Genomic DNA, 25,114 nt, shown 5'->3' on the forward strand with positions numbered 1-25,114 from the left:
AGGCTCAAATTCATGCCTCTGGACCACAGTGAAGCACATTAACTCCTTGTTGGCATAAGATACAAGTAACTAAATTAAATTGTGTGGCTTATCTTATAAAGGAAGTCAGACCAAATAAAGTTATGGTTCTTTCTGACCTTAAAGCCTATGCATCTCTGAAGACAGCATACATGGTACACTGAATAAACAAATACTTACTTATAATGCATTTTCAGGAACAAATCCTGCAGAAAATCAAGGTCTAACGTTCAGTGTTGCATTTAAACTCTACATTCTCTGAGGCAAGTCTTTGAGGTAGTGACTATCCCTCAGCATGTAGCCATGTAGTGCCTCACACAACAGAATTCCGCACTTGGTTGGACAGAGCTGCACTATAGAAGTATGGCCCATAGCATTCTGAATTTTCATTAATGGTGTTTTCACTTTTAAAGCAGGGAGAAACTGTGAGCACAAACAATATTTTATGTAGATTGCTTATTGTCCATGAACCTCATTTTGAAACAATTTTCATGTTATATAGGAGTTTCCATCTCTGCTTTCCCTTGGTCCATTACGTATCAAACTAACAGGGATGTATGACTCCACTAGGCTACCAGGGAGAATTTTTGAAAGGTAAAATAGCAATTAGACACAAAACTGCTAGTACTGCATTTTAAAAATCAATTGATCTCCTTTTATTCACAGGCAAATGCAGATCAGACACCCTATTTTTTCCCCAGACAAAGGATATATCCTAACATAGGTGAAGGTATGCATACAAAAGCTAGTCAAAACATGGAATTTAACACAATCCCAACATTAAAACAAAAAGAGACACACATCACAGTCACAGTTTAGATTTTGCTAGGTTTGTCTTAAGGAATTCCAAAGTCTGTGAACTTTTCAAAGTACTTATTTAAAACAAAAGGGAAATTGAGAGGTCAGAAGAGGGTCAATATCACCCAGAAGAAATCGTTTTCATGACTGAATTTGTGGCCCATATGAAGGCTATTGGAGTTTCTCCAAAGATTTCAGGGGGATCAAGATTTCACCCTAGATTAAATCAGTAATGGATGCTGGAGCATGCATCTTTACAATGACTTTTCTTAAGTAAGGATTAGTCTGTCTATGATGTTCCCTGGTAGAGAAGTGAAGTGCAGTTAGGTTAGGTATGTTAGTCTGAAGTATAGTAGAAGGCAGGGTACCCTGCCTCTCATATATTTGCTATCACTTACTGTTTGAGCACTTGACATGTTAATGAATTTATTCTCCACAGAGATAGAAAAGTATAGTCACAATAATAACCTTTTCCTCCTGCCTATGTATAAAGAAAAATTATGGCTTGTGTGGGCTGATTGCTGTTTTCTCCAGCCTACAAACTTTCCCCATTGTAAGATTTTAGTGTAGGGGGGATATGGGTAATTTAAAAAACAAAAACAAAGACTTTCCACTACACCTTCACTTTTCTCTTTCTGTGGTAAGAGATGGATGATTTAGATTTTTTTTATCAGTTTTTCCTATAGTTACTGCACATGCTTATGTAACTGACACTGGGGAAGAATATACATCTGTTCTTTTAAATGCATTGGTGAATGTCGTGTCTTACGATATCACATTAGTTAACACTCCATCTGACCTTTTTTAATATGGCATGAAACAATCCAGTAAAGATTGCAAAATACACCATTGTAAGGAAAGTGTATAAAGTATAGCACTTCCCAGAAACATAAAGGTTAGGGCCCCAAAACAGCAAAGCAAATGGGTATGTTCTTAACTTTAAACACACGCTTAAGTGCTGCTGAAGTCAATGGAACTTTAAGTACTTTGCTAAACAGGGAAACAGTGCTTAAAGAAGGTAATGAATGATCATATTATACTGCTGACAAAATTCTAAGTAGTGCTGTTCAGTGCAGGAATTCAGATTATCCAAAATAAGAACAGGCTCAATACTTCACTTCAATGGAACCCAGTTCCACCATATCAGTTGAGTGAAGGTGGTCTTTTCTTTCCTGGCTTTTCAGAGACCTCAGCAGTTCTTCTATATGTACTATTCCATCCTCTAATCATTTATTCCTAACCAGGGTGGTGAGGCTACTGGAGTGCTGCAAGATATTTGAAGAGTGCTACAAGGTGTAAGGAAATAATCAGACTAAAAAAAAAAAAGTCTCATATTTCTTTCTGCCTAGCCGGGTCCCCACCCCCTATTGCTAGGCCCCTCTGCAAGGAGGTAAGCCGTGTAATCAATTATCTAGCTTTGAAAAGGGGCGGGGGGCGTTCAATTCACAGAAGTTATGGAGCCTTGAGTCTAGAAAGGTTAAGAACTGCTCTAGCTCTTTGCATTTTTAATACAGTCTCCTACATAAGTGAATGCAGCTGCATTTACTTTGGTGGCCCAACAACTCTTTCCAGAGCATGCAATTTCTTTGGATGCCAGAACCCACAGAGATTTTACATGGAACCAAAGTGCAGAGGCTCAGCTTGGCCTTAAAGCCCTAAGTCCTTATGACTGGACATTTGTTCAAAATCTCTTCAGAGAAGCTAAGGGCTGAGTCCAAGCTTCAGACAAGCAAACGTCTTTATGGCAGTCCTTTAATTCTAACTGAAACAAAGGGGACGAATTTGTGTTCTGAAGTCCTTTTCTAAAACAAAGTTTGAGTCCACTGGAGGAGGAACCCACCTTTCACTCATGCCAGAAACTATTAGGATTGAGTGGTAAAGACTGAACATACTGCCTAAATCAAAGCTGTTGCATAGGTATGCAAAACACCTCATCTTCCCTGGCTGGCAGCTCAGCAGTGGGAAGGGCAGAGATGAGAAATATTTATTGCACTAAACCTATTTTCATTTTTTAGAACTCTAATTTTCGTGAGCTTTTGTATATGTAACGTTTTTTCTTCATTAATAAAACTTATTTGACTCCAAACACTTTCACCCATGCTAAACTTTATGCACAGTGAGCCTCATTTTCAGTAGACCCACTTGTAGCCTATAAATCTAAGTATATGCTTATACCGTACTCAGAATCAGGGCCTTGCTGTATACATTTTAAGTTAGCATGTACAGCAATATTATGGATTCTGGCTTCAGCCTATGTCAGAAAACTTGGGGTTAGCTTTTTACATGCCAGGGTATTACAATTTAATCTGACTGTGGAAACATTTAGCCTTCAAACACCTCTGTAATGGGCCCACTGGGGAAAGCAATGAGTCAGGGCCTCTATTTTCATTCTCGAGGGGCACATAACACTTGTTGACACTAATGGAATTGACATACATGTGCAGAAAGGAGAACAGACCCCACTGACTTTCTTCTTTTAACTCCTTGCATTTCCTTTATTTTTTCAGATGAATGCACAAAGCAAGTTTATGCTTTTTGTGAATATGAGTAATAAGCAGAGGTACCCCATGCAATAACTCTTAATACATTGTCATAAATTAGAATATACTAAGATTATGGAATTGTAATACATGAGCTACTTCGATTTTCTCTTCTGTGATCTCCTTGTCCATCCTAAAAAACCTTTTTTAAAATTCAATACAGCATTGAGTTTCATTAAATGTTTATGATCCTATTATAGGATACATTTTTAGATGAGTATAATAAAGGGAGTTGATAAAACTTCATTATCTGTGGTGTCAGAGAAAGAATAAAATCTTATGTCTACAAAGTTTGCCCATTATATTTGTTGCAGTACCTCTTTGAAAAAAAGCCACTATAACTAGAATTAATGTCACAAGAAGACATATCATGGTCCTTGGAAGTTACCTACACAAAGGATGTTAGGAAAACTTTACTAAAGATAGAATTTCATTGTCACTGCATTAATTATATGGAGGCAGCAATGTTTTTAGTGTTATCATGATAGGACTTCACTGCTATAATGTGCCACAGTACCACATCAAGCATAAATTTATACTGTATTCTGTACTGTAGGGCTGTAGAATCCATGTAATATTTTCATTTAAAAAAGACAAATCTTCCCTCATATTAAATCATTTTATCAAAAAGAAGGTAGTGCTGTTTCAAAGACTTGGAATCAGGTCTCTAAAATTAAATTCTGCTCATCCTGAAGTTCTAAGAAGATGCAGGGATGATAAGGTTTAAAAGATCTGCAGAGAGATGTTTTAATTCCTTTAAATTCTGCAAGTAAAACTGGCTTTCATTTTTCCATCCACAGATGTGAAAGAAGAGATGTTTTAGTGAAATTTAATTTTCTGCTTGGATTTCTTTAAAAATTATAACATTGTAGAAAGCTGCACCAGCAGCAGGTATAAAACACACACCCTACCCACAATTTATTTCAAAGAGTCCAGTGTTATTCAGAGTTATTTAGAAGGATCTAGGTAAATACAGCTTGGCTGTAGGGCAGTGGTGTTTAATCACCTATTATTGGAATTAGTGACAGGCTAACATTGGGACATGCTATACCTGCCCTCCTACCATACAGGAGACAAGAGGTGCAAAAGCCAAAGAATATCAGAAGAGGAATTAAAAAATGGAGTCAGAATAGTACAGTGGTGAATATAAATGGGTTTTAGCTCCAGCCCCTCTAAACCTCCTCTATATTTGCCCTCCAACACTCCCCAGTTCTGTCCTCCTCAAGAAAAAAAGGTCCCCACTGGAATCTCCAAGAGTGAGACAGAACAAAACAGAATGAAAAATAAAGAATCAGAATGAGAGATACCTAAGGGGAAATAAAAATAGATGATAGGAGCCAACAGGCAAGTGATAGGAAGACACAGTGGTTGGTAGGACCTGCATTAGGGAAGCTATTTGCAAAGCCTAGTAACAACCATTGTATTGACCCTATGGGCTTATGAAAAAGTGCATTCTAAATATCATAAGATAATGATGTTTATTCATACCAATTGTTTATTCACTTCAATCCAGCTTCTGCTTTTAATATTGAATTCCTGTAAAGGTAGCATTACCACTTTTTAGCAAGTGTTCCATATAAGAAAGATTGTATTTGCATTCCAGTAAAATTTTACTCTTACCAGGATAGCCTATATCACTCAGAGGACTTAAAATAAGCTGTACTGGGAAAAGGGTAACTTTGGTAGTGTAAGGTACATCCCCCATAGGAACATTTTGCTGGTGTAATATATGGGCAAAGTATGGGATAGTATGCTGGGATAATTTAGGAATAGTGGGTCCTGCATCTCTGAGGGGCCCCCTGTAGTGACAAAAGTTACAATTTAGAGACACTGCCTTACTTAGATGGCTGCAGAAGTTAAGATTTAGCCCCTGAGTCAGGTTAGTCAGTGTGTGAGACAAAGGGTCTGCAGAGATTGCTTACTGATCCATAATTAAAGCTTCTTGTTGTTCTTCTCATTCATATATGCCTATATATATTGAAACTGGTGATCAGTACTACCCCTGCTGCTGCACTGCATGCCTACAGAGTTCAAGACTCAACTTCCCCTCTGTGCACCACACTGTCCCAGTACCTGGGGTGGGGACAGGAAGTGGAGGAGAGAAGGTGAGCCTGGAGGCCCCTAGCTACTTTTGGAGCCATAACCATAAGGGGAGCAATGGCTGAGCAGGAGGCCAGAGGCTACAATTTAACCCCCTGTAGGCCACAAGTTGGACAGTCCTGTTTTAGCACAAGAAGAAGGGACTTATGCTTCTCATGGGTTAGCTCCAAGTGTCAAGCCATGGCAACACAAGCAGGGGTGGTTATGAAAAGAAATGGTGCAAATGCTTGCTAGTTAAATAGAGTAAATTTTGCTTTTGTTTTTCCTGTTGTTTTCATAATAGAAGTAGGAAGCAGTTTAGACTAAATTTTTTTTGTTGTTCTTTATGTAAATATAATACAACAGGAAGTTTACTAGTACAGTGGAGTCGCATCATACATGCATTTAACTTGTGCGAATTCATCATACGTGTATGCCCCGGAGTACCGATTGTTTGGATTCAGCCTGCAGCTGCCCACCACAGCGCTGTGCACAGGGCCATGCAGCTACATTGCGAGCAGACCTGCTGGGAAGCTGTGCATGCTGGCCGGGCAGGAATTTGGTGCGGGCTGCCCTGGGTGGGAAGGAGGGACTGTATCACTGGATGGGGGAGGGAGCGGACTGTACCACTGGGCAAGCCCAAGGGTAATTTTGTCTATATGCAATTTTCACCTTACGCGCTGACTTTAGAACCTAACCCCAGTTGTAGGATGAGACTCCACTGTCGTGCTCAAACTGGGCTCTGTGCAGGTCATGGAAGAAGTTTTATTCTGTTTTGAATTGCCAAACAGGAGCTAGACCTCCGAAAAGTAAGGGTGGTTTAAACACTATAAGATTTTTTACCAAATAGGTTGTGACTCTTTTTACTGGTTTACTGATTTTTGAAAACCCAGGATATACTCATGTTCCAACTTTTTTCTGCAACCACAACATATAGACACTTATTTGTTAAATTAAACCTGAGATTTACATACATAAAACCTGAGATTTACAAACATTACATAAAAACAGCAAATAATGTGAGACTCCCAACAAAAAATGCAAAGATTGGCATAGCAGGAGCTCCCTAGCCGCTCCATTTTGTATAAAGAGAATATAAACATGAAGCTTACAAGATTCCTGATCCCTGAAGCATCAGGTGTTTACATAATTTGTTTCTGTACATGCACAATCCTAATTATGTAACATCTATAGATGGGCTCAAATCCAACCCTGGAGTCAACCAGCCCTGGATTTTGAAATCCCAACAGATCTAATACTATGATGTGATTCCAAATAAGGACTAAAAGAATCATTAGAGTGTGACTACTTAAGGTCAGAGGTAAAACTGGTCTGGAAAATATCTTTATTACCTACAAAATAGACTGATGAAAATATGATTTTATTCCTTTTTTGCTGTAAAATGTCTTTTACTTTTTGGTCAGTTCTGTGAAAGATGAATATGCACTAATGAAAAAGAAGGGGGTTTTCATTAAAGTTCCAAAAGTTGTTTTGTTCTCATGACAACTTTCATTTTACTGAAAGCCATTTTTTGTCAAAAATATTTTAATGGAAAAAGATTAGAAACCATATTTACTTGAATAAAAATGACCCTGAATATAAAATGATGTGCCCTCATCAATTAGATTATATATATGGAAAATTTATAAAATGTATCATTTTTCCAGGTATAGAATCTAAGAATTGGAGGGTTGTCTTAACCCCTTTCCCCCATTGCTACAGTAGGGAAAGGGGGAAGGTCAGGTGCCCTTCTTGCCTTCTGCCCCCCCCCCCACTTCTTTCCTCTGCATCCTTTCTGCCCACCCTGCCACCTGCACCCACCACTCCCCATCTCGCAACAGACTCTGCCCCTCCCCACACTCCCATCAGTCTCTGCCTCTTCCCAACTCCCCAGTCTGCCTTTTCCCCACAACCCCCTGCCCCTAAACCCCCAGTCTCTGCCCCTTCCCCCCACCTTACTGTCAGATGCTGCTTGGGCTTCTCCATGCCAGAGCACACTGCATGAAAGCTCAGCTGTCGCCTGGCCATGCAGGAGTGTCAGCACTGATGATTGTCCAGACAGGGATGGGGGTTTCCATGTGCTCTTGCCCAGGAGAGACCCTAGTACAAACTGGAACCAATCTGTGACTGACAATAAGGAGGAGGGAAGGGGATGCGTGGGGGCACAGGAGCTGCAGAGTGGGAGTGGGGGAAGAAGGCTGCTGTGGGTCTGACTCTGGCCCTGACCTGGGCTCAGGGCTGGAGTCAAAGCCACAATAGCTGCCCGCTTCCCTATCTGCTTCATATGTGAGTATAAGACAAGGAGCTTTTCTTCCCATGCTAACTGGAGGGAAAAAAAATCTTTTTTATATTCAAGTAAATATGGTAGATTAGTCCTGGGCATTCTGAATAAGTAGGTAATTAGAATTTGTGCAAGAGGCAAGGATTTTTGGGTGATATCTTTTATTGGACCAACTGTATGGTTGGGAGAGATTTAAAATGAGTTTGGGGGTACAAGGCAACTTCTTCAGGTCTGAGGAAGAAAAAAGGATTTGATTGTTGCTCGTAAGAACCCCCCCCCCCACACACACACACAAGAAGTTGAAAAATACATTTTAAAATATCCTTGGAGCAATATGGTTTACATGAACTGCAGTATGGGCTGTGCCTCTGAGTTGTAGGATGTGGGGGAGGAGGAAGCTATAGTTTATATTTGCTAAGACCTTTTGCAAGAGCACAAAGGGTAAAAATTAAGTTAGTGTCTAGTATTTTTGAAACAACCACAAAGCTGTTATCTTAAAAAGGATGTTGATCTCCCACACATGATATTTCACACCTGTTAGAGTACAAGGCAACTGTATCCTATTAGTTTCTTTCCAGTTGCATTTGTGGTTAGACAGAAAAAAAACCCAAACAGGTCTCAAACAATGACTTCATGTTTAGACTTGCTATAACACCTTCACTGAGGGACAATAACCTCAGTAGCTTGGTGCCTAGTGCAGAATTTAAGGAACGAGGTATAAGTCCTAGGTGAATGCATTGCTTTTTGGGCATTTGTGTTTTAAGAGGAGGCAAGAATGGATTAACCATGGGGATTGAAGGACAATGAAAGAGAGAAAATGAAAGGAGAAGTGAGCAACAGAAAAGAAAATAATATGCCCTAAATATCAGGAAATTAATATTTTAATGAATATTTAAGTTTGTTTTCCCAAGAAATCTAGTGTTGAAAAGTTAAGGTGCCCAACTGCCACAGCTCTTTCACAAATAAGTTCTTAAAATTATGACTGTTTATTTAGGCACAGTTAGATGAAGAACAGAGTTTGAATTAAACCTCTCTCTCAACTCTGAAGTTTTGTCCGTGTTGCAACTTTTTGGCGTTGCAAGCTGCTTATAAAGAATCCCAGGGCCCCCCTGTTAAAGCTGTGTCATTGGTGCTATGAGGTTTGCATTGTATGCTGTGCAGAGAGGGAAAGAGCAAGGGAGAATGAATGGAAAGACTCTATATAGCCAAATGGTTATAGCACTTATATGGGACAGGGATATCCTCAGTTCCGTTCTTAGGATTAATTTAATTTATTTCTAGTGACTACTTACTGCAAAATGCGTAAACAATCCTGAGAGCATGAAATCCTGAAACCCAGAAATACCCCTTCCTAGCTGAATGCACTTACCAGTAAATTACAGCCAGGCTGTCTTGCTTGCTTCCCTTTTGTTCATATGAATCTTGCATTCTTGTCTGAGCAGTGTCTCAACTTCAACAGCAAGAAGTGCCTGGGTTATTTCCCCTGATCTCCAGCTTAGCTTATAGCATGGTGCTTACCACATGTTCCTAAAAGGTAGGAGATAAGGAAGAGGGAATTTAAACCCTGGGTGCCCACTTCCTGAGCGAGTATTCTAACCACTAGACTGTTATAAAATGTAGGTGAACCTTACAACTTCCTTCTCTAGCAGTATTGTTTTTAGAAGTGTTAGCTCTGCTCTTCTCTTTAAAAATAAAATACTGAGCTCTGTGCCAGTGGTGGATTCCTGAACTCCAGAAAGGATGGGAGTTCAGACATAACCCCCAGCTTAACATTACCTATTGCTTAATTAGTTCTAAGCATCTTCCCTATTCCACATATGCGGGGTTTTTTGCTTACCCTGCTGAGGTGCTTAACTCTCCCCATATACTATATAGGGAGTCTTAGGCAGCTGGCTAGGTTTTGGATTCTTTTCTGGAGGTCAGATGACTAGAAAATAAAGCTACTAACTTGGAGGTACCTAAATCCTTCTTTAGATTTGTCCCAATGAGAAAATATGAAGCTACTCTAAAAACCACACACATTACTGAAGAGTTAATTTGGTTCTTTTGCATTGTACATTTCCCCCCTCTTCACTGCTCAGAGTTTTACCTGCTGTTTATTTACATACTAGTAGAAATTCAGTTGTGATTAGGGCCAGCTGATTACCCTGGAGGCCAAAAAAGTGGCAGTGGTAAACTAAGCTAAATAAATTATAAGCAAGTTACACTTTTCATGCATTAAATGCACAGAAAGCGCTCTACAGCTATAAACCAACAGACGTTCACAGCACATACAGCGCTTTAAAAACAGCAGATCCTGCCCTAAGTTAACCCTGGATGGATGTGGCATCAGACTAAAGCGCTTTATGTTAGAGCACTTTATTGAATGTCTGTACCAAATCCCCAGCTTCCTGGCTTACATCTTGGGTGGGGGGAGAGGGCAAAGAAAGGCTGGGCCGGGCCCACATGGCAAGGGGGCTCCATTCCCCCAAACTTCGTACAAGTTCCTAGCATAGTGAAAACCTGGGCTGGGCAGGAGGCTCAGGTGGGCAGGATGGTGAGAATGCAGCCTCCCTGCCATATGGGCTCCTATCAGCTTGCTGGTTCAAGTCGGGGGAAGGGAAGCTAGGTTGGGTTTGTGCTGCAGTGGGACTCCATGCCCCTGTCTGAATCTCCTGACAGCTACAGCCAGAAGCTGCCCAGCCCAGCCTTTTTGCTATGCTGGGAACTAGGGCTGGGGTGTTGGGAAATGGAGCTCCCTTACCACATGGGCCCAGTTTAGCCAGTCCAGTCAAGACTTGAGCTAGCAAGCTGTGGGGAATGGAGCCCCCAACCACATGCCCCACCCCCTGTTTGCCAGCTCTAGTCCTTGTGGGGCTGGGCCAGGTAAGCATGGCAGCAGAACTCCATTCCCCAGTTTTACCTGCCCCAGTTCCCAGTGCAGCTGAAAGCAGGACATTTCCAAGCTGTAGCTTTCAGGAAGGCTTCCATTCCTTTCCACCCCACCCCCAACAATCCTCCAGCTGCCAGCATTGACAACAGCCACCTGGTAGGGGGCGGAGCTAGGGAGAGGGGCAGGACTAGCCAATCAGGGTCAGCTGGGTTCAGCCTTTTTCAGCAGCCAAGACACAGGCTCTGAGCCCTCCTCCACATCAAACAGTGAAAGTCTGTTTGGGTTGGTCCTGATTTAAACTGAACACTGAGTAAAGTATGATACTTAGAGCTCTTCTGCTTTGGGCCTTTTCAATGTTTGTACTTAGCCTTGGAGTACAGCAGCATAAAATAGGCAGAAAAGAGACAATCCTCGTGCCTCTCACCCCCACCCCCCTTGTTAATGTTTTTATTTGTCACCTTGGAATACTTACATGCCTCTTTTAATGGGTATCAGCACTCTGTGTGTTACAATATATGCTCATAGCAAGCTATCTTAGTAATCAAGTAATTGGATTTTAAGGTTTTGGAAGATAGATAAAATACTAGTTCATTTAACTGTTATGGTAAACCCTATGCTTCTGGACGCCACCCCCTTAGTTTGACACGAGCCTCAGACCTAAACCTAAAAGATTTTGGCCTGGGGGATCCTGAAGGATGGCCTCAGTTCCTGCTTCATTTTGTTGAAGAAATGTGCCAGCTATGATCAGGGTCAATGGGGAACAATCCAAGGTCAATATGAAAGCACAGATCATGAGCTTTGCTAAACTGTTTTATTTATACAAGGTCTCTTACAAGTGGGTAAGTGACTGTACAGGTGTATGAAGTTCAGTCCTGTAGTAATACTGCAGTATAGTAACTGCATTTGTATTTTTCAATTGTCATGTTGGTGTAGAAAGAAGACACTTAACATATTAGATATTGCTTGATCTAGAACTTGCAGTTGTTTAAAGGGGAATTTATCAATGAATTCTGGAAGGTATCTCCCACTTAATTTACAAGTACTTAGTTGTTAAAGAGAAACAGTCAAGACTTTCATATTCTATGGCCCTATGATAGATGTGAGTTATTTACAAGCTTAATGTACTGCCCAAGGCTAAAGCTAGCACTGTCATTAAGGGATAAAAGCAAATGTAACTGAATGAATGCTTCTGTGTTTCCTTTTAAATAATTTGAATATTTGCCTTTCATGTGGGGACTACCAGGGCCTGGTCCAAAGCATATCAAAATCAATAGAATCTTTCTATTAACTACTGAAGTCTTTGGATCAAGCCTTATAGGACTAATTGTTTTCTGGGGCTAGTTAACTATTGCTGACCCACACTGGGCATGACAATTCATAAAAACTGCTGCAGCCTTCAGCTGCAAGCAACATGTTTTTGGCATCTAGAGCATGAGTCATTTAGCAATACTAATATGTCTTCTAAGAATCATATGCAAATAGCATAATGCATGAACTGCTTCCAAGAGAGAAATTTCAGAAGTACAAACATTAACATCAATAAAATGCAAGATATAAATGGGATACCCAGTTTGTGTCTTTCTTTTTCTTAAAACAAAGGTGATTTGTCAGTCCTGAAACAATTAAATTCCCTTACAAAAAACAACATTATTTTCAGGGGCAAATGACTACTGTGTGTGAGGACTTAATTTCATTTATGTTATTTCTCAGAACCAGACAGATGATAAATATATTAAATTACATTTTTTAAAAGTATAACTTCCTTTTTTTTCATTTTATTGAGAATATGTCTTAAAGGACTTGATTTGTTTTCCTCCAAAGACAGTCCTTAGCACCTTCTTAAAAATCAGGCTACATCATGATGTCTGATTGGTCACCTGTAAACTGAGACCCATTACTTATAAAATGCTGGCTTATACATTCATTTGTTTCTTTGTTATTAGTAACAGATATCTGGGGGTTTTACAAATGTGTTCAACTTAAAGTACTGTATTTGCCTGAATACAAGATTACCCTAAATGTAATACAACCCCCCCCCAGTAATTCAACACAAGGAAAATTTATAAATTTATAATTTTCCATGTATGGAATCTAATTATTGTAGGATCATATTGAATTTGCAGCCCTCCCCACCCCCACTACTGGTGGCACGTGGAGGGGTGATAAGTGGGACAGTAATGGGACAGGCAGTGGGGAATGGTGGGGGAGAGGTGGTAGGGGCAGGCAGTGTGGTACACAGAGAGAGAAGCAGGTAGCTTACCCCTTCCTACTTACCTCCCATGGCATCTGCTTCCCTAATTCCCTTTTCCCCAGTTCTCCCCTTCTCTCATGTCCATACTGCTTCTGCCACCTGCAGTCTTAGGTCCCTGCCCCTGCTTCCCCCTCAAAGTCTTTGCTCCCTGTCTGCCCTTCTATACCCCTCCTCTCCTCATTACCTTTGCTCTGTCCTGGCAGGCTCCATCCCTGCTGCATCCTGGGGAATGGAGCATGGCTCCAGTCTGCCCTGCCCTAGCAGCACAGGCACAGAACAGGGACTGCTATTCCAGCCTGGCCCCATAGCAGCAGTGCTGGCTCTCCACTGCTCTGCTACAGGGCTGGGCTGCAGCCATGCTCCATGTCCTAGGCTGCCACAGGGAGAGATCCTGCTGGTGCAGACCAAAAGGAAGGAGAAATGAGGCAGAGATGGAGAAGTGGCATGGAGGTGGGGAGATTGTGGGATGCAGGGAAGGAATGGTAGGGCATGCAGATGCAGCAGGGGAAGGCAGATGGCAGCTGCAGCTTTTTCTCCAGTTCCAGCCAGAACCCCAGGTTGGGGCCAGAGATGCAGCAGCTGCCTGTCCCGCCCCACTCTGCTGCCTCCTGCTCTGTTGTAAGGCAATGGTCTTTCCCCCCCCATGCTAAATGGGAAGAATAAACCTCATCTTCAAATCAAGTAAATGTGGTATTTCCAGACTATTTGGTTTTCTAATAGATTTAGGTTCTGATCCCCATCCAGTGAGCCCCATCCAGCCTGATCTCTGTGTGCATTTGAAGCCTGGCATAAATGGAGATGAACAACATACAACATTCTACAGGATAAAAAGAAAAACCCTATATTAAAGTGTAGGGAAATAGAGAAAGTACTTTGCCTGAAGGCTTCAGGGACTAAGATCATTGAGAAAAAAAAAAAAAAGAAAAGAAAAAAAGCAACCCATTGTTGTCTACAATGTAATTTAGCTGAGGTTTTATCAGATATTTTTTACAAAGAAGTCACGGAAAGTCACAGTTAAAGTGACATGTTGTAGGGACATAGTAAAACTGTCAAAGCCATAGACATGGGTTAATTATTACGCAGAATAATGTTTACTGCTCCAGACTGGGATGAAAAAAACATTAAAATCAGTATTTGCATGACATAGGACTGAATGGAGCAAATTAGGCTGGTAAAGTTAGGGAGAGAGTGGAAGAATATTAGTAGGGAAGCTATCCCTCCACTTTCCTTCTACAGGTAACACGTAACTGGACCTAGACAGGTTACAGGGGTGGGTGGATGAGAACAGGATGGGTTTCAACACTGACAAGTGCAAGGTACTGCACCTGGGGAGGAAGAACCAGCAGCATACGTACAGGCTGGGGAACTCCCTTCTTGTCAGCGCAGAGGCAGAAAAGGATCTTGGAGTCATCATTGATGCCAAGATGAACATGGGCCGGCAGTGTGGGGATACAGTCAGAAAGGCTAACTGCACCTTGTCATGCATCCACAGATGCATCTCAAGCAGGTCCAAGGAGGTGATCCTCCCCCTCTATGCAACACTGGTCAGGCCGCAGCTGGAGTACTGTGTCCAGTTCTGGGTGCTGCACTTCAAGAGGGATGTGGACAACATGGAGAGGGTCCAGAGGAGGGCCACTCGCATGATCAGGGGGCAGCAGGGCAGGCCCTATGAGGAGAGGCTACGGGACCTGAACCTGTTCAGCCTCCACAAGAGAAGGCTGAGGGGGGATCTAGTGGCCTGTTACAAGCTAGTCAGAGGGGACCAGTAGGCACTGGGGGAGTCCCTGTTCCCCCGAGCACTGCTGGGGTGATTAGAAATAACCGTCACAACCTAGCAGAGGGTAGATTCAGATTAGACATCAGGAGGCACTACTTCACTGTCACGGCGGCTAGGATCTGGAACCAGCTTCCAAGAGAAGTGGTGCTAGCTCTTACCCTGGGGGTCTTTAAGACAAGGCTAAACGAACACCTTGCTGGGGTCGTTCGACCCCAGTACTTTTTCCTGCCATGGCAGGGGGTCACACTTGATGATCTGTTCAGGTCCCTTTCAACCCTACAAACTATGAAACTATACTTTTTACTTCAATCCCTGGAAGGGTTCATAAAGATGCTATGAAATATTAGAGAGGAAAGATTTTTTGCACAAAATTCCCCAGTAACCCTTCACATCTCATTTGCTGTATTTGGATGAAGAACACTTGTTCTTTGGAAGAGGTGTTACAAATTCCAGAATCTCTTGGAGGACCACAAGGCCATATTTGTCAAGAGAAAACCCATGTTCCAAAAACGCATAGGTTAAATATGAAACATGGGAGGAAGAAGAAATAGATAGGAAGCAACTTGACTAAGTTCAATAGTAAAGGTGAAACCAGAAAATAGGTCTGCTGACTCTTAGCCTGTGCCTTATCCAGTGGAGAATGCAGGGTATAGAGAAAACAGAAAACAGCAAGTTTATAACGTGAGCCTAGCAGTAAAGTCCACTAGGGAAAATATTCACTTCTACAAGAGAGCTACCCTAACAGGGAGAAAAGGAAGCCACCAAAGAGAGTGCTTCTGGGAAGATGAGTTGCATCTGTGTTGTGCATGCCACAGCTACATCACAGGGGTATAGTTCTGAGTCAAGGGAGTTCTGCTGGTGGGAGAGAAGTCTGCAGATCCTCCATATCTAGAAGAGATAAGACTGATAAATGTGCACTGTGGCTGCTCTTTGCATGCTGGGGAGATGTTTGAGGTTGGAGGGGAGCCGTTAGAAACCTCCGCTCCTCTGAAGCAGAGCAACATTCTGAGGTCAGTTGCTTCTTTATTTCTTTCCCCCCCTGCAACAGTATCTTAAACTGTTTTCTAATATACACAGCTACCAAAGCAACCTCCCCCAACACAAAATGAAACACAGAAGCATATTGTCTATGACTGCTAGTGAACCATCGCTTGCATATCTTGTGCTTAATGCTATAATGAATCTTCCCGTAGGAGCTCTTGCGGTTTAGGGCTTACCGAATAATAATGTGACACAGAATACATGCAAAGCCACATTTCTCTTTAAGAAAGGCACATCTCATCAGAAGCCAAGCTGCAATTAAAACATAGCACATTTCATGTTTATCATAACAATATTGGTTGGCATTTCATCAGCAAAATGAAGGCTAAATACTTTCTGTACAGGTGTAAGTATGGAGGAAGTATATATAATATTTGCTTGTAATACATAGTTCTTAAGCATTTTGCATCCAAATACTTTCACATAATAACCAAAAATTTTGTGGCATACACAAAGAGTACACCTGCTTTACAAATGAGAAAAGGAAGATACAAAGAGTTTAACGCAGTAGTAGTCCATGGGCAAATAGTAATAACTTAAGCAGGTCTTAAAATTCAGTTCCTCGGTCCCTGTCCTGTGTTTGAGCCATTAGATCATGCTGGTTTTCAGTTGCATTTGTGCTATGCACAATGATTAATGTTTTATATTACATCAGCACCTTCTGAGAATCTCAAAACCACCACACTTCTGAGAGGCATGGAAGTGAAATTCCTTGTTATACAGCTGGGGAAAAACACACAGAGAAGCTAAATGGCTTTTCCAAAGTGCCACAACAATTTCATGTTATAGTTTAATTTAATGGTAGAGGCAAGAAAAGAAGAAAGATCTTTGAATTCTTCCCCCTCTGAGCTACAATTACTTCTCTATCTATATATTAGTATGGTTTTTTTTAATTCCTCAAAATAGAGGTTACACCTGGGTAACAGGATAAGGCTAGGATATGTTTAAACAAACTGAAATTGGATGCCTATTAGTGATTACAAACTACTCCAAAATATGTGTGGCATTCAGACCCTCAGTGAATAATTTGACCTGAGTTTTAGGGCTGTGTGAAGCTTCAGGTGCTGATTCAATTTGGAAGAGATTTGGGCCAATTCAGTGGCCGACTCTCGGAATCCGAATCTAATCAAGGGACCAATTAAAAGATCCAAATCAATTCAGAAAAGATTTGGAGAGCTTTTGTGATTTGGGCAGTCCCTGCTGGTTGCAGCAGGGAGCTGGACCCAGAGCTGGTAAGTAGGGAGTGGGAGAAGTGAGGCTGAGGCTGTAGGAAGGGGAAAGGGACCATGGGGGGATCCCTGCCAGGCCCCATCCCCTGCCTGCTCCCTCAGGCCCCCTGAGATTCCCCAACCAGTCTCTCAGCCCCAGCTCCTGATTGTATAAGAAAGAGCCCCTACTCACCAGGTGCTGCCAGGCATGGAGGTGATCTTCGCTGCCCCACGTTGTGTGGGGGACTTTGCCATGAGGCCCCTGACCCCTACCTGCTCTCCCAGCCCCACCTATGGCTGCCCCACCTGCTCTAGCTCCTGCCCCTTGAAAAACAGACAAACAAAAACCCTGTACTCACCAGCTGCTGCAGTGGCCTTGAGGCTTCTGGGGGCTTGTGGAAGAGCCCCCCATGCAGTGCAAGGCAGTGGGGATCATGCCCCAGCCTGGCAGCAATCAGTGAGTCCAGGGTTTTTTGTTGTTGGTTTTTTTGTTTTGTTTTTGTTTTTGTTTTTTTTAAGGGCTGGGAGCTGGGGCAGGCAGGCAGGGGGCTTGTAGCAGAGCCCCTCCTCACATGGTGTGGGGCAGTGGGGATCACCCCTGCCATGCAGGAGTTGGTGAGTGGGTACTTCTTTTTTTTTTTTTCAAAGAACAGGGAGCTGGCCTGGGCAAGGTAGCTATTGACAGCTAGCAGGGGATGGGGCCTCTGTGATTCAGAGATTTGGCTTTTTCAGCAGCAGCTGAATCTCCGAATCAGATTCGGCCAAATCAATTCAGGACAGTGATTTGAATTACTGAATTGAATTGCTGTCCCCCAATCAGCTAAATTTGAATCATTAGTGAATACTAGCTGCTTTGCACAGGCCTACTGAATTTTACTTTACAATAAATTTACTTCATAGTAAGGAGTGGCCAAATGATCATCTCTCCCATGCTTGCTATCTGCAGTAGTTGCTATTCTAATTCCTGACCAGTAGGCTGTGGATACTGGTTTTGCATCGAGTAAACAGCTGACCTGACATGAGATTGACTAGCAGAGCCAAGTGCCCTAATCCTTGAGGCACTGAGGGTACCCACATATAACCCAGAAATGTTTTCCCCTAGTTCTTTTTTGCATGAAGATTAATCTGATAGGCACTCTCTGAAGTGCCAATTGGATTGGGCCCTACTGGTAAGGTAGGCAGGGGAACACTGGGTACCTATACATGTGCACTGATGCATTCTAATTAGAATGTATTGGAGCAGATTCAATTAATCAAGTTTGCCCCATGTTCTAATTAAAATGCTCTAGCAGCTCTGCAGCATCACATGTATAAGCCCCTGCAGGTTTAAAAATGGCTGCTGGGGTGCTTTAACTAAAGCTTCTTGAATGAGCTTTAGTTAAAGCATCCCCAGGCCATTTTTAAATGCTCAATGATTTGATACGTGTGACACTGTAGTGTTTTATTTAGGGTAGCTCTCTGGGAACCACTCTAATTAAAATGTCTCCCCTGCATCCCTGAGTATATGTATAGGCATCTAGTACTTTGAGACTCTTATCCTGGCTTAGGCTCTAATCAAGCTGCTCAGTGCCACTGGGGTGAGGTTATGATGACCATATTTCCCAAGTCTCTGGCACTATGAGCGGTTTCTGAGGTCTGATCTCAGCTGAGCAAGCCAGAGAGCAGGAGGACAGTGGATATGGGGGACCTCCACTCTTGCATCCCCTGGCTGGAAAATGCTTCTACTGCATTCAGTCATGGTACGTTGAATCACTCTGGCAGGGGGTACAATAGAGGTTTCTGAAAATGGAACAAAAGTATTCATTTCAACCAACAGACAAGATGCCTGGCACAGGTGTTTAAAATGGAACTGTCCTGGCAAAAAATGGGATGTATATTAAACATACAATAGGGGGTTGTGTATATACCAACTGGTGTAAGTTTGGTGTCATGGAGACTGTGAATATAAAATATAAGGATACATATTAATGTACAGAAAACTCTTATTTCACTACTGAAGAAAGGTATTGTTAGGAATGGTTTCTGTATCTGCACCAGCCTGAAAAAAAAATCAAACAAAACATTAAACAAAAATAGGTCCCTACATCTTTGTTCTTGAAAGACTTTTTTGTACATAAATAGGTTTTTTTTTTTTGGTTTTTTTTTTTCTTTCTTCCTTGTGGGCAAAATATACTTATTTGGCTATATAAGAGGCTAATGCTCACAATTAAAAATGCTAACATAGCTGTGGAGATGTCCCTGAGTCTTCCTAAGAAATAAATTATCCAGTTTGATACTCATTTTCATTTTTATCTTAACTGCAGTTTGCAGTAAGGTGGTAATAAGTATGTTTCACTTCAGTTAATTGCTCTAGACACATTCACAAACATACAAGCTCCACGATTAATTACTTTGAGATCAATAAACTTATTAGGGACCACACCATGGTCCCATTATAAAAAGAATGCATAGATCTGTACAATTTGCATATTATTGCTTAGAACTTGTGTTGTGATGTGGTTGCTTTTTCTGAGACATCAGCAAAAAGCTTCTGTGACCAGCACATGGAGGCTTGTTCCAGTACAGGAGAGGCAAAGCCAGAATAATACCCACACTTCCATGCTGACTTACTTTAACTTAACTTAAACCATCTTCAGTCCTTGGGTTGCTCTTGGAAATGTTCCTTTGAGGAACTAGCCTAGTGCACAGCTGGTTCAAGATTTGTGAGAATCCCATTCCCACCTTTGTGCCCAACGCTTTAAAATGAAATGCATAAAACATGCCAGCTCTAGGATTTTATAGAAGGAGGTGCAGGGGTTATGGCACATTGCATATGACACTACAATGATTTTTCTCTAGGTAAAGAGAAACTAAACACTTTAGTAATATGCTAGGAGCTAGCACTATATTATTCAGTTTAAGATGCAAGCAAAAATGAAATATAACTATTTGAACTGGTAGAGGCTGGGGACTGGCTGGTTAAGCAGCAGCTCTGCAGAAAATAACCTGGGGGTTACAGTGGACAATGAGCCAACAGTGTTCTCTTGTTGTGAAGAAGGCTAACAACACAATGGGCTGCATTAGTAGGAACATTGCCAGCAGACTGAGGGAAGTGATTATTCCCCTCTATTCAGCACTGGTGAGGCACATCTGGAATACTATGTCTGCTGTTCCCCCCACTACAGAAAGGATGTAGACAAATTGGAGAGAGTCCAGGAGAGAAGCAGAGGGCAATGAAAATGATAACAGGGCTGGGGCATATAATTTATGAGAGGATGAGGGCACTGGGTTTATTGAGTCTTGAGGGCTAGGGACAGACATTCAGAAAGCCTGAGCCTAAATTGATTGAAACTTTGCAGGTTAGTCTGCCCTACAAAGCTTGAACCGATTTGGAGGTGGATAAACGTTCCCTTTTCATTCCAGAAATGCAGGCATATGCCTGTAGTGGCTCAGGCTAAAACCTGGGGGGCACTAAAGAAGGTCTCTCTTCCCTTCTACAGTGCTGAGCTGAGGGGGCCATGGCCAGGCCCTAGCAAAATGCTCTGATTAGGGAGGGTTTCCCCACCACCCCCTCCTCAGCAGTCCAACAGGAAGTTGATAACACAGTGTTTATCTTCCCTAACTCAGTGTTTATCAGCCTATTAAGAAAATAAAAGTTTTATCTCATTAGTTCAAGCTCTTCTTAAACAACTTTTTCCAAGGAAGGAACAAAGGGACATTACCTGTTAGCCCTAAGCTGACACTGTTCTGTCTGCCTTTATCCTGTCTCCTAGCGTATGGATCGCAGCCAGTAGGAGTGTGTAAAATGGACTGTATTTGATTTGGATTCAGATTCAGCCCAAACTTGGGGACAGTGATTCAGTTCATTTATTCGGATTGCTGTCCTGATTCGATTCAGCTGAATCCATAGACACAGCTTTAAATGTTTTTTTCCTACATACCTTGTTGAATAGTGCAATGGTGGGGCAGATGGAGAGTCCCACAGGAATGCAGAGGACCCCCTCATGTGCTTGGTGGAGGAACCAGAAGAGTGCATGGGGGTCCCTCCATATCCTCCTGGCTCAGCAATTGAAGGGCTGAAGGGGGGGACCATGGGTGCACCCCCAGGCCCAGAAGGCACCAGTTGCTGAACCGTGGGGTGGGGTCAGGGAGCCCTGTGTGCTTCCCAGTGGACCTGGAAGTGGACCGGAAGTGCTTCTGGTCCTTTTTCAAGTCTGCTGTTGAGCATGTTGGGGAGCATGTCCCTGCACTCCCATGGATGCTTCATCCATCCCAGCATCTCAGCATTCACGAGTCACCTGGTACCCTGAGGTATGTAGAAAAAACTTAAAGCTGTCTCTATGTCCAAATCATTAAATCTCTCTGAATGTCTCTGATTTGATTTGGAGGGTTCCTATTCAATTCAGAGAGATTAAAGAGTCTCCTGATTCGAATCAGATTAAGAGATTTGGCCACCAAATAGGGCTGAATCTCTGCCGAATCAAATCAGCGACTGAAGCTTCACACAGCCCTGAAAGTCAGCATCCGGTATGCTAGCTAATGCTGAGAGGTGTCTGTGTAAGGCAGAAGGGAGGGGGGAATCCCTGCTTGAGCACCCAGCCCAGAGAACATGCCAGGATGCTGGGGGACTCTGATTTAACTTAAACCAGGAAGGGATCTGGGACAGACTTTGCATTAACTGGTTTGACCCAAATGTCTCTTCTGTTATAAGTCTGATATAACATTAAACCTGATTGATCTCAGACTGGTTTCAGCCATTTTCAAACTGGTTTATGTGCACTTAACATCTGTTCTGTTACAGGTTTAAACCAGTTTCTGATCACTTGAACCGGCTTATGTGTAATGTCTGTCCCTAGTCCGTAAGAAAAGACTGAGAGGGGATTTAGTAGCAGCTTTCAAGTACCTGAAGGGTGGTTCCAAAAAGGATGAAGCTAAACTGTTCTCAGTGGTGGCAGATAACAAAACAAAGAGCAATGGTTTCAAATTGCAGCAAGGGAAGTTTAGTTTAGATATTAGGAAGAATGTTATCACTAGGAGGATAGCAAAGCACTGGAACAGGTTACCCAGAGAACTGACGGAATCTCCATCCTTGGAGGGTTTTTAAGACCCAGCTAGACAAAGCCTTGAGTGGGATGATCTAGCTGGGGGTGGTCCTGTTTTGAGCAGAGGGTTGGACCTATTTCCAACCCTAATTTTCTATGATTCTTTGATTCTCTGATTCTATTGGAACGTGCACTAATTTGTTTATGTTTTAAAAAACTAGGCCAAAAATAGTTCCAAAACATTGTGCCATTAGTCTTGTAGTCATTGTAGTTAAATGTATGTCTCTTATTCAGATTCATAAGACAAAATCTAGCCTTCTTGAGTGGCTTGATAGTGCCCCCAATACTTAAATGTTAGTCATTTCTACACCAGAGTTGATATTACCACACTTGAATGAAGGATTTTAGCTAGAGGGTCACAGCCTCTCCCACAGTCTGCAGGACTATGAAACAGAAGAGACATTACCAGGAATGGCTAATAGACAGCAAAACTGCAGAAGAAAGGATAGTTTGAATAGGAGAACATCCAGACTATTAAAAAGGAGACATGGTTGTTAACACCTCTGAAGTGGAGAAAGAGTAGCAGGAGTCGGGGGCATGTTAATGAGCCAGGGTTGCTTGTTGTAGCCATGTTAGTCTAAGGACATAGGCAGGCAAGGGTCTTTGTGTGGATGTGATCGCTATTAGGTGGCTAGTCTAATAAAAGATATATCTACCAAAGAAACTTCCCTGTTAATGAGCCATGAATTCAACTGGTTTCAGACTCTTTCACCAATGTCTGAAGAGAAATGCTTTTGCCCCTCTCACATAGTTGGTTTTAAAGTTTGGGTGAAACAGAAATCAAAGAGTTGATGCAATTGCACCACCTGTCCCTGACCTAAGCCAAGTTGGTACTCAAGCTATTTGAAAAATCATGCCATTCCTATTAGCCTGCTTAACTTCAGATACTTTAGCCACATGACTTACCATGCCAGTCAGACCATTGATCCACCTACTCTACAATCTTTCCTTTGATAGTGAGAAGTTCCCCATGTTGCAAAGAAAAATGTAAAGCTCTTAACTGTTTTAGTGTGTTGTTTAGAGTCTTGTATGTACAAATATATCCAGACTAGTATTGTCTCTGTTACCATTTATTGTTTCTTTGTGGTCCCTCATCTAGCAGTTGTGCTTTGTCTTATACATAGTCCCCACCGCGAAAAGCTGACAACCCTTTGTTCTGTGTTTATACAGTGCCTAGCACTACTGAATCATGATCCGTGACTGGATCTTGTGAGTAATACTGCAATATAAAGAATAAGTCCTAATTTCTAATTTTTCTAAGCAATTATTTCATGAGAACTATGATATTTGGTCACATTTAAAATTAGTATAAAAATGTAGAGCTAGAAATCATGATAGCATTTTGAATGATGTAGCATTTCATTTTGAAACTTTATCTTTTTATAAAGTTTAGGTTGCGTAATGTAAACAGAAAATTAAAATATATTTGATTGAATACATTGGAGATATTATTCAGAGCCCATTAGCTCTTGAATTTTATGTTTATTTTGAATGTACACACTTTTGCTTGGAGACTGATCTCCACTGTCCATCTGCAGCTTGTTTTTTGTTCCTGTCTATACACAACATTTGTGTGACAGTATGTGGGCATATTAAGAATGGAATAAACCCATTTATTTTTTCACCTACACTCTACTGATAGAGAATATTTGAACATTTCCAAATTTTCTCATAGACATTTTCTCATAGACATTTCTCTTTAAAAATCATCAGAGCAGAAATATGTTCCTTTTTCTTTCCTTAGTAAGTAGGAGCTGAAATGCAATGAGGGTATGAGTTAAATATTATATTTTGCTATATCCAGTCCTGGAACAGTTTTAAGGGCTGATCAACTTCTGTGAGCTATCAGGCCTCAATATGCTCTAACACTGCATAGATGGGATTCCCTCTTTCTAAAAATATAACAGATTTTTCTAATTCAGCAGCCCTTTTATTTTCTGAGATGAAGAGTAGGATTTAAGTTTAGAAATTGTGAATTATGCCTAAAGCCACATTTACCATGATGGAAATGTAGGAGTTACAACCCAGATTATGGTAATAAAACTTTCCCAATAATTGCCGAGACTGTTAAATCCTTACCTTATGATTACAGGATAATAGGAAAGTAGGGCTGGAAGGGACCTCACAAGGTGATCTAGTCTGTCCCCTGCTCAGTGCAGGATCATCCCTGAGCAGATCATCCCAACCAAGTGTCTAATGTACTCTAGAAAATTTCCAGGGATAGATATTCCATATTTCTCTAGGTAATCTTCAATGTTTGACCACCCTCATAGTCAGAAAGTTCCTCCTAATCTCCAGCCTACATTTCCCACACTGAAGCTTGAGGGGATTTTGCCTAGTCCTGTCTCCTACAGTCACATCCATTCTGTTATCAAATCCCCCCTCAGTCTTCTCTTCTCCAGAATAAATAACTCTTATCATTTTCAGCCTTTCCTAAATTTAGCTTCCCAGGCCTCTAATCATTTTTGTTGCTCTGTGCTAGACTCTATCCAAACTGCCCACATCTCCTTCAAGGGTGGGACCAAAGCTGGACACAGTACTCCAAGTGAGGCCTCACCAGTGCTGAATACAGAGGAATAATTATCTCTTTACACTCCTATTAATACAACCCAGTATGCTATTGGTTGTTTTGCAACAACAAAAAATCCTTGTAGAGATGTCTTTAAAGACTGGAAAGAGATTCAGTTTCTTCTTTCATTAAGTCCCATTGGCAACAAACTTGAGAACCTACATGCTCAGATATATCATTCCATTGATTCTAGTCAGACTATTTGTATGCTTAAAATTAAGTGATTGGCTGCACAGGCTCTGCCTGCTCAGGCAGGGAGGGAGCCGTCGCTGACTCAGACAGGGAGATGGGAGCCCTGCTGCTCTGAGGGGGGGAGGCAGAAGCAGAGGCAGGTGGGAGAGAGCCACTGCAGCTGCCGCCTCCAGGTGGGGGAAAGCCCTGCTGCTCCACAGCAGGAGGTGGAGGCAGGTAGGGGGGAGGAGTTGCCACCTCAGGCAGGGAGGTGGGGGAAGCCCCGCTGCTCTGGGGGAGGACGTGGAGGTGGGCAGGGGGGAGGGAGCCACCACTGCCGCCTCCTCAGGCCGGAGGAAGTCCTGCTGCTCCATGTGCGGAGGCAGAGGTGGAGTTGGAGGTGGGCGGGGAGGGGCGAGCTGCCACTG

The 25,114-nt window shown here is 42.1% G+C and overlaps 1 long non-coding RNA gene across 1 annotated transcript; it reads left to right on the plus strand.

Annotated features, from left to right (window-relative positions):
* The first annotated feature begins 239 nt into the window (after window positions 1-239).
* On the plus strand, window positions 240-20,369 carry LOC109322607. The gene is made up of 3 exons (XR_002104431.1): window positions 240-251; window positions 17,478-17,480; window positions 20,223-20,369. It is a non-coding gene; the product is annotated as an uncharacterized LOC109322607 (long non-coding RNA).
* Window positions 20,370-25,114: the final 4,745 nt, after the last annotated feature.

Source organism: Crocodylus porosus, unplaced genomic scaffold (genome assembly GCF_001723895.1).
Source record: "Crocodylus porosus isolate Cpor-Errol unplaced genomic scaffold, CroPor_comp1, whole genome shotgun sequence".
Classification (NCBI taxonomy): Eukaryota; Metazoa; Chordata; order Crocodylia; family Crocodylidae; genus Crocodylus; species Crocodylus porosus.